The sequence below is a fragment of the Myotis brandtii genome, unplaced genomic scaffold (assembly GCF_000412655.1).
Source record: "Myotis brandtii unplaced genomic scaffold, ASM41265v1 scaffold225, whole genome shotgun sequence".
In the NCBI taxonomy this organism is placed as follows: Eukaryota; Metazoa; Chordata; class Mammalia; order Chiroptera; family Vespertilionidae; genus Myotis; species Myotis brandtii.
In genome coordinates this window covers 4247065-4259460 of record NW_005358435.1, presented here as the reverse complement: position 1 = coordinate 4259460, position 12396 = coordinate 4247065, and the positions used below count along the sequence as shown (strand labels likewise).

The 12396-nt window shown below is 44.3% G+C and overlaps 1 pseudogene; it reads right to left on the bottom strand.

The window, feature by feature from the left end:
- Positions 1-220: 220 nt before the first annotated feature.
- LOC102244418 lies at positions 221-6026 on the bottom strand (annotated as a pseudogene).
- Positions 6027-12396: the final 6370 nt, after the last annotated feature.

The following is a 12396-nucleotide window of genomic DNA, read 5'->3' as shown; positions in this document are numbered from 1 at the left end:
CATGGGTTCTGAGTCGGGGAGGCTTGACCCTCGGTGGATCACCATCGCGAAAGGGGCTCGGCTAAGGGGACGCTTTATATAGCTGGGGCTCCCTCGGGCGCGGAGGGCCAGGAGGGCTCCAATCAGCCCGGCGCGGGTGCGTCATCGCCTGGGACCCCGTGAGCTGGGACGCCACCAGTTCCCCTCCCTCCGGTAGCCGCCCTCGCAGCTGCAGTCCCCTCTCTTCCCATCTCCTCCCAGCTGTCCCCCTGCCCCGCCACCACCCCCGTTTTCGGTGGGAGGAGACAGGGACCCCGCTATCTGCCCGTCCCTCTAAAAGCCGCAGGTTTCAGTGCGGCATGGAATTCCCTTTCCTTCCAGATTCTCTGGGTGGAGGTTCGGGTCGCAGTTGCCCCCAAAGCCCCGCCTCCACCAGCCAGCCGCACCCTGAGACCTCGGGCTCCGTTCACAGTCACACGCCCCCTGATGCGGCGGAGACGACCCCCGCCAGCGCTCCCACCACACCGCCGGCACCGAGCAGGCCTCCTCCGAAAATCGCCAGCGGGGAGGTGGAAAAAGTTCATTGAATCCCTGCCCACTCTGCCTCCAGGCAAACCCACCCCCTAGTGCTCCAGGGGGTCGCAAAGCTACTGGGGGGGAGGGGAGGGCGAGAAATAGAGACCAGCAGGAGTTGGGTGGCCCGCTCCCGCGATAGGACCAGGCGGCAGGTTTAGCAAAGTGCCTTACTGGAGGCCCGTGCACCTGACACTGCAGGTAAACAATGGATACTTTTTTCAGTATGAGTACGTGCCAGCATTCCATCTTGCAACCCCACATGGGGGCCGTGGGGTGTACATTGGAAAATAGGGACTGTCCATTGGGACAGACAGCTTTTCTCGGAGGCTAACAAGTGATTGTCAGCTTATGATTAGTCCAAAAAAGCCTGGTTTTCACGTGAAACGCCGTAGTGGTTCAAGTTGGCGCCAAGCACAGCACGTGAGGAAGCCAGTCCTGGCCGCCACGCCGAAAATTCGAGCCCACCCAACCACAACAGCTGGGAGCCCCGAACCCACCCTTCCCAAACCCAGAACCCGGGAAGCGGACTCTCCTCAGTCCCACCCCCGAGGTCCGAGCAGTCGGGAGTCACCCCGCGCGGAGGCAGCAAATCTGCGAGCCTGGCCCGACGCCGAGCGGCTCCCTGCGCTCACGACGGAACCAGAGCCCAGCGAAGTGGGTCTCCCTGTCGCCGCGCCTTCGAGCGGGTCCTCCGCTGAACACGCAGATGAAACGCGGGGCCTCCGACAAAGATAATTACAAAAGTCTGAGCATTAGCTCGCAAATATTAAAGGAAGACCCAGATCTCCCCTCGCAAGCTGTTCCCGGGATTAGCAACACAATAACTTTCCTTTGGGATAATTGCCTTTTGAATTGCTGCGGGGCGGGGCGGCGTTAGACGCCGGCGTCGTTTTCGGCTTTGGGCCGGGATCCCGGGATCTCCCTCCCCAGCCTCTGCCCGGGGACGCGGGAGGTCACCGGAAGACCCCACCTTCGGCCACCCCGCACGGCGGCAGGAGCACTCGGAAGGATCCTACAAAACGCATTTCCAAATGAGAGGAACTGAGGCTTGTCAATCCGCTCACCCTGGACGCGGAGAGAGAAACCCGGGAAGAGAAGCAAGAGACCTGATAAGGAGCTGGGGTTGGAGGCCTGGCAATTCCAGGATAGAAGCGTCCCTGATGCCTCCACTGGCCCCGCCTGCGGGGAGGGACCCGCGGGACATGGGAGTGGGATTGGGGGGAGAGCTGAACCCTGCCCCCCCCTTCCTTTTCGCAGCACTTTCACTGCTCCCTCCCCAGTGAGAATTGCTTTCCCTACCGCCACCACCGCCCCCGCCCTGCTAATCCGCGCCCCGGCTCCCGCCCCCAGCTGCTGCGGGAGATCCACGGTCCTCTCCAGCGCACACGGAGACCTCGGGCTCCGTTGGACCCGCTCAGAGCCCCAACCCCTGAGAAGAGCTCAGTCCGCGAAGGGCTTCGAGCAGAGCCCTCCAAAGCAAGGGAAACACTTCTAGTTTCTTTAGGGGGCTTGGCAGGAGAGAGCGGGCCGGCCTGGAGTCTGCGCGCCCAGAGCGCCCCGGCAGGTGCCAGCCTACGAGGGGGGCGCCAGCGTTTGGGGGAACCCCTCCTCAGTAGGTTAGCGGGCAGGCACAGACAAATCAGAGCCCTCTGCAGCCTCTAGCCCAGGATTATCCGGGATGCAACTAATCAGTCAAGTTTCTCTGCTCATTATTTTCCAGGGAAGGTTTCCAGGCCCCCTTTGTGGCCAACCACAGATGTGAGCTCCCCTTCCCCAGGCCCTCTCCCGCGCACACACCCCGACCCACACCCCCGTCCTGGCTTGGGCGCCCCCAAATGGACCCTGGACCGGGTGTGAATGGCTCAACAGAGACCGGGGTTGGGCTTTGTGGAGTTGCCCCTGGCCGGCTGTCGGTATAAAGTACAGACACAATGGAAGTGGGATGCACATGTGCTTAAAATGTATCGCCTTGTGATTGTCCACACAAACAGGTCCCCTGGATCCGTGCCTCTTCTGATTTTCCTCCCGCCTCTACTCTGGCTGCTCCTTCTCAGTTGCTTTTGTGTCCCCTTTAAGGATCCTTGTAGCAGACTCTTGTTTTGCCCTGTCCACATCTCATGCCCTAACCACTGTGCCTGCATGCCCACCGGGCCTCCAGTACCGCCCCCCCCCACCACCACCACCACGTCTTCTCATTTGTTTATCTTTTTTGTTGTTGTTGTTTCCCTTCCCCAAGGAGATGTATCCAAAAAAATATTACTAAGAGAGATTTTACTGCTTATGTTTTCTTCAAGGATTTTTATGGTTTTGAGTCTAACATCTATGTCTTTAAATCATTTGAGTTCATACTTGTGTATAATGTAAGAAGGTAGTCCAGTTTCCCCACACACACACACTTAACGTGTCAATTTACCCAACACCATTTACTAAATAGTTTGTTGTTACTCCATTTTATATGTTTGTTTTATTTGTCAAATATTAGTTGACCATGTAGGCATAATTTCATATCTAGGGTAAGAGAATATGCTTGATACGATTTCAATCTTCTTAAATTTATTGGGACTTGTTTTGTGTTCTAACAGAGGTCTCGCCTAGAAAACAATCCACGTGCACTTGAAAAGAATATATGTGTTCTGCTGCTTTGGGGTGAAATGCACTGAAGATATCAATTTAATGTATCTGATCTAGTGTGTCATTTATGGCCACTGTTTCCTTGTTGATTTCCTGTCTGGAAGATCTATCCACTAATGTCAATGGGTGGTAAAATTCCATACTATGACTGTGTTACTGTCAATCCCTCCCTATAATAGCTCCTCAACATTTGCTTATTCTATTTACTGGTAGGTGCTCCTATGTTGGGTCCATAAATGTTTACAATGGTTATATCCTGTTGTTGGGTTGATCCCTTTATCATTATGTAGAGTTCTTCTTTGCCTGTTATTATAGTACTAGAGGCCCGGTGCATGAAATTCATGCATGGGTAGGGTCCCTAGGCCTGGACAGCAATCAGGGCTGATCTGTGGGGTGACCAGTGGGGCAATCGGGGGTGGTGGGTGGCACCAGCCTACTTGCCGGCCAGCCCCACCCCCAGTCACCCTACTGCTGCAGCTGGTTGCCTCCCTCTGTGGGAGGTGACCGGCAGGATAATCAGGGTTGTGGGGCTCCCGCTGGCACTTGCCTTGTCTGGCCTGGGGCCTGTGGGCTGGGGGCAGCTCTGCCTTGGCCAGCCTGGCGCCGCCCACTCACTGGCCAGCCCCACCCCCCGCTGCCGCTGCCGGTCACCTCCCTCTGCAGGGTGACCAGCAGGGTGATTGGAGGCCCCCTGCTGGCACCTGCCTTGTCTGGCCTGGGGCCTGTGGGCTGGGGGAAGCTCCTGCATTGAGCATCTGCCTCCTGGTGGTCAGTGCGCATCATACAGACCAGTCTTTCCACCAGTCATTCTACTGGTTGGTCAATTTGCATATTAGGCTTTTATTATATAGGATGTGTGTTTTTTAAGTTTATTTTGTCTGATATAAGTATTGCTACCCCAGCTTTTTTTTTTTTTTGCCATTTCCACTTTCTCAAAATATCTTATTTTATCCCTTTATTTTCCGTCTCTGTGTGTTTTTTGTTCTGAAGTGGGTCTCTTGTAGAAAGTATATATATATTAGTCTTATTTTCTTATCCATTCAGCCACCCTGTGCCTTTTTTTTTTTTGAATCCTCGAATGAGGATATTTTTTCTACTAACTTTTTTTTCAGAGAGTGGAAGGGAAGAGAGAAGTGGGGAGAGAAAGAGAGAGAGAAAAAAAACATCAATGTGAGAGACACATCAATTGGTTGCCTCCCACATGAGCCCGACTGGGGATGGGGATGGAACCTGCAACCCAAGTATACACCATTGACAAGGAATCAAACCCACGACCCTTCTGTGCACAGGCCAGTGCTCTAATGACTGAGAAATGCCAGCCAGGGCTACCCTATGTCTTTTTATTAGAGCATTTATGCCATTTACATTTAAATTGATTATTGATAGGTATGTATTTATTGTCATTTTATTCTTTATAACTATGTTTCTTTTCTTTCATTTTTAAAATTGGACCATTGAACATTTCTTGTAATACTGGTTTGGTGGTAATGAACTCCTTTAGCTTTTTGTTGTCTGGGAAGCTCTTTATTTCTCCTTCAATATTAAATGATAACCTTCCTGGGTAATGTAGTCTTGGTTATATGTCCTTGCTTTTCATCTCTGAATATTTTGTGCCAATGCCTTCTAGCCTTAAATGTTTCTGTTGAGAAATCAGCTGACAGTCTTATGGGAGTTTCCTTGTAGGTAACTAACTTTTTTTCTTTTGCTACTTTTTTTTCCCCTCAATTTTAAAGGACTCAGTTTATTAACTAACCAGATTACAAAAATAACCATGGTAGATACCTTAGTTCATCCTTCTAATAAGCCTATTGATCTGGTCTTCCCTGTTCCCAGCATCTCTACATTCTACAAAATGGGTGGTCTTCTTCTTTTTTTTCTTTTTTTTGAAAAGATGATATTACATATTTAAGGATTCAGGCTTTTTAAAAAATATATATTTTATTGATTTTTTACAGAGAGGAAGGGAGAGAGATAGAGAGCTAGAAACATCAATGAGAGAGAAACATCGATCAGCTGCCTCCTGCACATCTCCCACTGGGGATGTGCCCGCAACCCAGGTACATGCCCTTGACCGGAATCGAACCTGGGACCTTTCAGTCCGCAGGCCAAAGCTCTATCCACTGAGCCAAACCGGCCCTGGCTGGGTGGTCTTCTTCTTCATCCCACCTCTTGATGAAGATAACATGAAGGGCCACAGGAAGTTGTTCACTTCTTTGAAGCACTTTCCAACAGTGTAGATCTCATGAATCAGATCTTCCAAGCAGATGATGCCATAGTTAACAAGAGATCAAGCAATCAATGAGTTATCTGTCAGGGCAATTTATTTTTTGTTGATTTTGTCATAACCACACTTGTAGATCAATTCACTTACTGACTTCGGGTTTGGGTACCCCCAAGCAATGTATGGCTCCACAATCCTCAGCATGTTAATGGAAGCCTTGTTGAGCTTAACAAAGGTGCCATTGAAGATCTGGCAAAGGCAAAGAAGCTGCAGCACCTTTCGGACCTTTGGGCTCACACCATTGATACCTCTGATCCTGAAGACAAATGCCAATTTGGGTTCGGCAGGTACGTAGAAGTTGCCAGCTTTTCTCGCCATCCTAGCCATTCGAATCCCTGTTCTGTACATCTGCCTATATTCCTTGTAATAGTGCTTAGCTTTTTCATAGATGAGCTTCCTTCTTGCCTTTTGAAGCATCTTTTGGGCAAACTTCTTTCTCAGGCACTTGATCTTCAGCTCTGCGAAATTCCTTCACTTTTTCTTGAGGGTTTCTGGCACAGCAGGAACCTTCTTCTTCTTCTTCTCTTCTGCACCCTCCATGGTTCCAGCTGGAAAAGAGACAGGCAAAGGATATAAATGGACAGTTCACATGTAAAATAAAATAGTTGATTGACACATATGAAAAAATATTCATTCTTGCTAGAAATCAAAGAAATGCAAATTGCACTACTTTGTAGCTGCATAAACGCAGCAATTGCCATTTTAATCTATCAAATTAATATATATAAAAAGTGTATATTCCTGCCTGGCATGGCTTAGTGAGGGCAGGGTGGGAACCGGGTGGAGGGGAGCTATGGGGGGGGGAGGAGAAATAACTGTAATAATCTGAACAATAAAGATTTAATTTAAAAAAAAAAAAACTATAAAACTGAAGTAAAATTGGAAAATGTACACTTTAGAAATGTTTCTGGCAGCTCTGACAAAAATTCACTTATTTCATCTATTTCCATTTTATATGTTATCTTAAAGTGCTTAAAAATTAAATGCATGACATATGGGCAGAGAAACAGAATACACACACAGACATCCATAGGAATTGACTTTATACTTACGTTTGTGACAGATTAAGCACAGTTTCTCCACATTTGAGAAAGAGGAATTAATTCTACTCAAAGCCAGTTTTCTCAAATTCAGGGAATTGGTTTATAGATTATGGTTTTTTTGAAGATATTTATCTTGAACATGCATACAATATATGTTCTGAGAATAAGAAAGCACTACACTCTGGGCTTATTTCACAGGCATTAATGAAAGCTGCTAAGTGCTTGATTTACAGTGTGTTCACAACACTTCCCCATGAGTGAACAGGCAGAGAAATGGCTCATTAGTGACAGCAGGATTCTTGCATCCAAGTTAAAATATATTTTTATTTCCATTTATAGTCTGTGGATTCCCACTACCCAACAACCTTTCCCTATAAGCTTAGATAAACTATATATATATATATGCTTTCTAACAGAGATATTCTTTTTATGTGCAGATAGAATGTTGATCGAGGTGACGGGTGAAATCTTTCACCTGCGTTGCCTTGACATCAAATGTGCAGCAGAGGCCCAGCCCAGGCCCCCTACAAGCTTTTTCCTGTAACTGAGAACTCCGGGGATGTAGAACTGGTATGCCCCAGGTTTGGTTTTGTGAATGTTAAACATTCTGACTCTAAGGAAGTGTAATTGAATGATTGGGACCCTCCCACATGCCTTTTATTGGCCTGATGCTGCCATTCCCATGCTGCTTTGAACGCTGTGGGCTATGAGCTCACCGGGCATTCTTCCCTGGTGAACCACCCGAGGCTGGCAGAGTCACACTGTTCCAAAGTGCTGGGTTGTGTGGTCCCAACTGCACCCCAGGAGTGGCCACTTCCTCGAAACGGTACTCATTGTGGTACCCCTGGTGCTCCATGTCCTTACTCTGCAACTTTCCCTGCGCATCCCTCCTCAGCACCCTTTTTCTCCTGGTAGCTCTCCCTCAACAAAGGACAGGCATAGAATCCTTCTCTCAAGCCCTGCTTCTGAGAAACCCACCGAAATCAAGTAGCTTCTGAAAAATAGACCTCGGGACTATAACTCACCAAACTGCTCATTAAGAAGTATGGGTATTACTGCTTTTCAATTTTACCTCAATAAACCTGCCTTTTAAAACATAAACCTGCACGAAAAAAATAATACAAAGAGAAAAGACCTCTGTTTATAGCATGTCAACCAAGGAAAAGCTTCAGAAAATTAAAAGGGAGGCACTTCAGAGCATCCTTTTCCTGCATTTGAAATCTTCTCCTGGCCTCCGGGCATGCAGCATCTCACAGGCGAGGAGACTGAGTTAGGGAGTGGGTCATTCCCACAGGGCCCCAGGTGCTGACCAAGGGTGAGTATGTGATTAAACTTCTCTTAGGAGAAAAACAGGAAGCAAGAGACAAGGAAGAGAAGAGAAATACATGTAGAAAATGGGATGCCTCTGGTTATCCTTGTAAAATCAGGCCCTCAAATTTCTGTTTTGCCTTTCTTTTTTTAAAATATTTTTTTATTTACTTCAGAGAGGAAGGGAGAGGAAGAGAGATAGAAACATCAATGATGATAGAGAATCGTTAATCAGCTGCCTCCTGCATGTCCACACTGGGGATCAAGCCAGAAACCCCGGATTATGCCCTGACCAGGAATCCAACCGTGACCTCCTGGTCCTTAGATTGATGCTCAACCACTGAGCCACGCCGGCTGGGCTCTTTCTTTCTTTTTAATTAAATTTATTGGAGAAACATTAGTTAATAAAATTATGTAGGTTCCAAGTGTGTTTTGCCTTTCAAAAGAGCGCTACTCAGCACTCTAAAAGCTTTCCTCTGCCTGACAGTGTTGTGTTCACAAGATTAGCACGTGATTATTTGGAGATTGGATTGGTTTCTCTCCTTTTTTCCCCACTTAACAGCTGTGTGTTAATAGAAAGTTGCCCTCACTGAAGGATTAGCCTGGAATTTCTGTAATAAAATAGAAGGATTTGCAATAAACACTGAAAGAATCCTCTGCAAAATAGGTATTTTTCAAGTGATTAAAAGGCCCAGAACATATTGCTTTATACCAGGGCTGCAAGCCTGCCTCCCTATTGAGCAGTAGTGACAGATGTGCCCTGCTATCCAATGATTAAATGTTACTGTAGAGGTCTCTCCTTTGCTGCAAAGCTTACACCCACTCCCTCTCTACCCTCCCCCAACACACACACACACACACACACACACACACACACACACACACCCCCCTCATCTACACCTGTTCCTTTCTTTCTGAACTAGTTATCCATTTGCCAAGAAGCCCACATTGTTCTGCTGCTGTGGCTCCTCCAGAGGTGAACCACATGCCCTTCCCAGCTGTAGTGAATTTAGCAGCAGCTTCCATCTTTATTGCTTCTCCCAATCCTGCCGAAATAAAAGGAAAAGATGTATAAACCCACAAAGGTGAATGGGATGGAAGATAACAGTAGACAGGGAAGGTCAACAAAAATTCAGAAAGACAGTAAACAGGGGACTGGTGCTCAGGGAGCAGATCAGAAAAGGCCCAAGTGCTATTCAGGAAACACCAATGGCATAGGAGCTGTTGTGTGCCACCGGGATCCAGAAAGCTTCAAAAATCCAAGACCTCAAGTACAGGGTGGGTAGGATAGACCTGGAGCAAAAAGGGAGGGAAGTCTGTTGAGGAACTAGTAGATTCTCTGGAAACCACAGGACGACTTTCCCCACCCCATGGAAGCTGGGAAATTGATGCAAGGTGGAGATACGAAGCCCAGTGAAGGCAGGGCTGAGGCACCAGGCAGAAAGTGGAAGCTGTGAGAAAAAAAAAATTGTGAAAATGTACAGGCGAGGCACCAGGCAGAAAGTGGAAGCTGTGAGAAAAAAATTGTGAAAATGTACAGGCCCAGGTCAATAGCTAACTGTCTGATTACCTGCAGGGAAACCCACCAGCCAACAAGCACCACTATTACACATAAATGCAAACACACTCTCTTCTCACTCACACACATTCATGCTCACACTCTCTCATACACTAACACCTCCCACCACACCCACAAAGAACTTCCATCATAAGTTACTCATGCTTACATATGAAAAGATAGCCGAGGAAAGCCTTAATGTTGGAGTCAGAGACAAAAACTAAGAAAATCCAGTGGATATATAGAGAAAGCATAGAACAGAAAATGTTAAAATAACTATAATTAATACCCTCAAAGAGATGTTGTACTATGAAACTAGAACAGTTTTCTTTTAAAGAAAGTTAAAAAGTAAAAATGGCCTCTTTGAAACTAAAAATGTAATAGCCAAAACAAAAATAATTCAGTAGCAGGAATTAAAGATAAAGCTAAAAACATCTCCCAGAAGGCAGTTGGAGAGAGGCAAGGAGATGAACAACATGAGACATAAGTTTAAAAATAATTAGAAAACCACTTCAGGGCTACAACACATGGGTAACAAGAGTTCTAAAAGAGATTACAGAAAAAATAAATAAATAAAACATAGCACCCAAGAAAATGTCCCAGAAGAGGAAAACTTGTCTCTCAATCAAAAGGCCTACCAGAAACCCAAAAATATAAATTAGTAAAAGACCACCATCAAGGCATATTATTGAGAACTTATAGGATACTCGGGACAAAGAAAAGATCCCAAAAGTATTCAGAGAGAACAAGTCAAATACCAAGAGTAAAAAAAAAAAAACGGAAAGGACTTTGCAACACATTGTAAGACATGGGAGTCTTGCTTTTATAATTCCAAGGGAAAATTATTTTCAATCTGAAATTTTATATCAATCTAAACTATCAATAAATTTTAAAGTGATGTGCAATGTCAAAATAAGGATATTTTCAGACATTTAAAATCTCCAAAAAAATGTATTGTATATCATCGTTTGGAGGAAGCAACTGCAAGAAATGCTTCACTAAAATGAAGGCCACTAACCAAGAAAGAGGAAAATATGGGAACCAGGAGACAGGGTTCCTACAAGAGAGAAGCTAAAGAAACTCTTCGGATATTGAAAGAAATGTCCTAAGATATCTGTGTGAAGTGCAGGCTGGGGAGAAGATTGGAGGGCTCCAGGAGAAATATTTATAGGGAAAATAGATCAATGGATCAGAAAGATTATCTGCTGTTCTTGACAGCATAAGAATACTGTAATGAACTGTCAGAGAGTGAAAAACAGAATTAGTGAGATTCTCAGAAAACAAAGCAAATGAAAAGAAGGCAATAATTAACTTCAGGAAAACAAAAAAAATTTATAAGAAATTAAATATAATTTCAAGTCTCACCTTGGCTGGGTAGCTCAGTTGGTTAGAACATCACCCACCTCCAAAGTTATGAATTTGATCCTTGGTCAGGGCACATATAGGAGTCAACCAATAAATGCATGAGTGGGTGGAACAACAAATGAACCTTTCTCTCTCTCTCTCTCTCTCTCTCTCTCTCTCTCTCTCTCTCTTATAATCAATTTTTAAAGAAATAATTCTCAGTAAATTTTAAAAGATTCAAATCATGTCAAGCATTTTCTCTGACCACAATGGTATGAAATTAAAAATTAATTGCAAGAAAAAAAACTGGAAAACACACAAATACATGGAAGCTAAATAATATGTTACTAAACAATAAATTGTTTAACAATGAGGTCAAGGGATAAATAAAAAATTACTTTGAGACAAATGAAAATGAACATAACAACAACCCATAACCTATGAGACACAGAGAAAGTAGTCCTAAGGAGGAAATTCATAGCTTTAAAAGCCTGCCTCAAAAAAAAGATCACAAAGAAACAATCTAACATTACACTTAAAAGAACTAGAAAAAAAAAAGCCCAAAGTGAGTAGAACAGAAATAATAATAGTCAGAGCAGAAATAAGCAAAAGTGTTAAAAAATACAAAATATCAATGAAACCAAGAACTTGTTCTTTAAAAGGTTAACAAGATTGATAATATTTTACCAGACTCGTCATAAAAAGAGGGGACCCAAATAAATAAATGTAGAAATCTAAGAGCAGAAGGAACAAGTGACACCATAGAAATACAAAGTACTATCAAAATATTACAAACATCTATATGTTATCAAATTGGACTATCTCGAAGAAATGGATAAATTCCTAGAAACATACAACCTCTGAAATTGAATCAACAAGAAACAGAAAATCTGAATAGACTGATTACAACTAATGAAATCAAAGCAGTAAACAAAAACTTTCAACAAGTAGAAGTCCTGGATCAGATGGCTTTATAGGTGAATTTTACCAACTATTCAAAGTACTAACACTATCCATTTCAAATTATTCCACAAATTCAAAAAGAGGGAAGACTCAGAAGCTCATTTTATGAGGCCAGCATTGTCCCAATTCCAAAACAAAATAAAGACATTACAAAGAAAATTATAGGCTAATATCCCTGATGAACATAGGTGCATAAATCCTCAACAAAATATTAGCAAATTGAGTCCAACAATATATTTTAAAAAATGATACACCGTGATCAAGTGAGATTTATTCCTGGAATGCAAGGTAGGTACAATATATGCAAATCAATTAATGTGATACACCAGATAAACCAAATGAAGAATACAAATCATTTGATCAAATTAATACATGCAGAAAAAGCTTTTGACAGAATCTAACACCAATTTATGATAAAAGCTCTCAGAAAGTGGAAATACAGGGAACGTATAAGCATAATAAAGACCATATGTGACAAAACTACAGCTAAAATCATACGCAATGGGAAAATAACTAAAAGACAGGCTGTCCACTTTCACCGCTCTTATTCAACATACTGCTGGAAGTCCTAGCCAGGGCAATCAGACAAAAAGACGAAATAAAAGGCATTCACTTGGAAAGGAAGAGAGAAAACTGTCACTATTTTCAGGTGACATAATACTATATAGAGAGAACCCTAAAGATTCTACCCCAAAATACTACTAGAACTGATA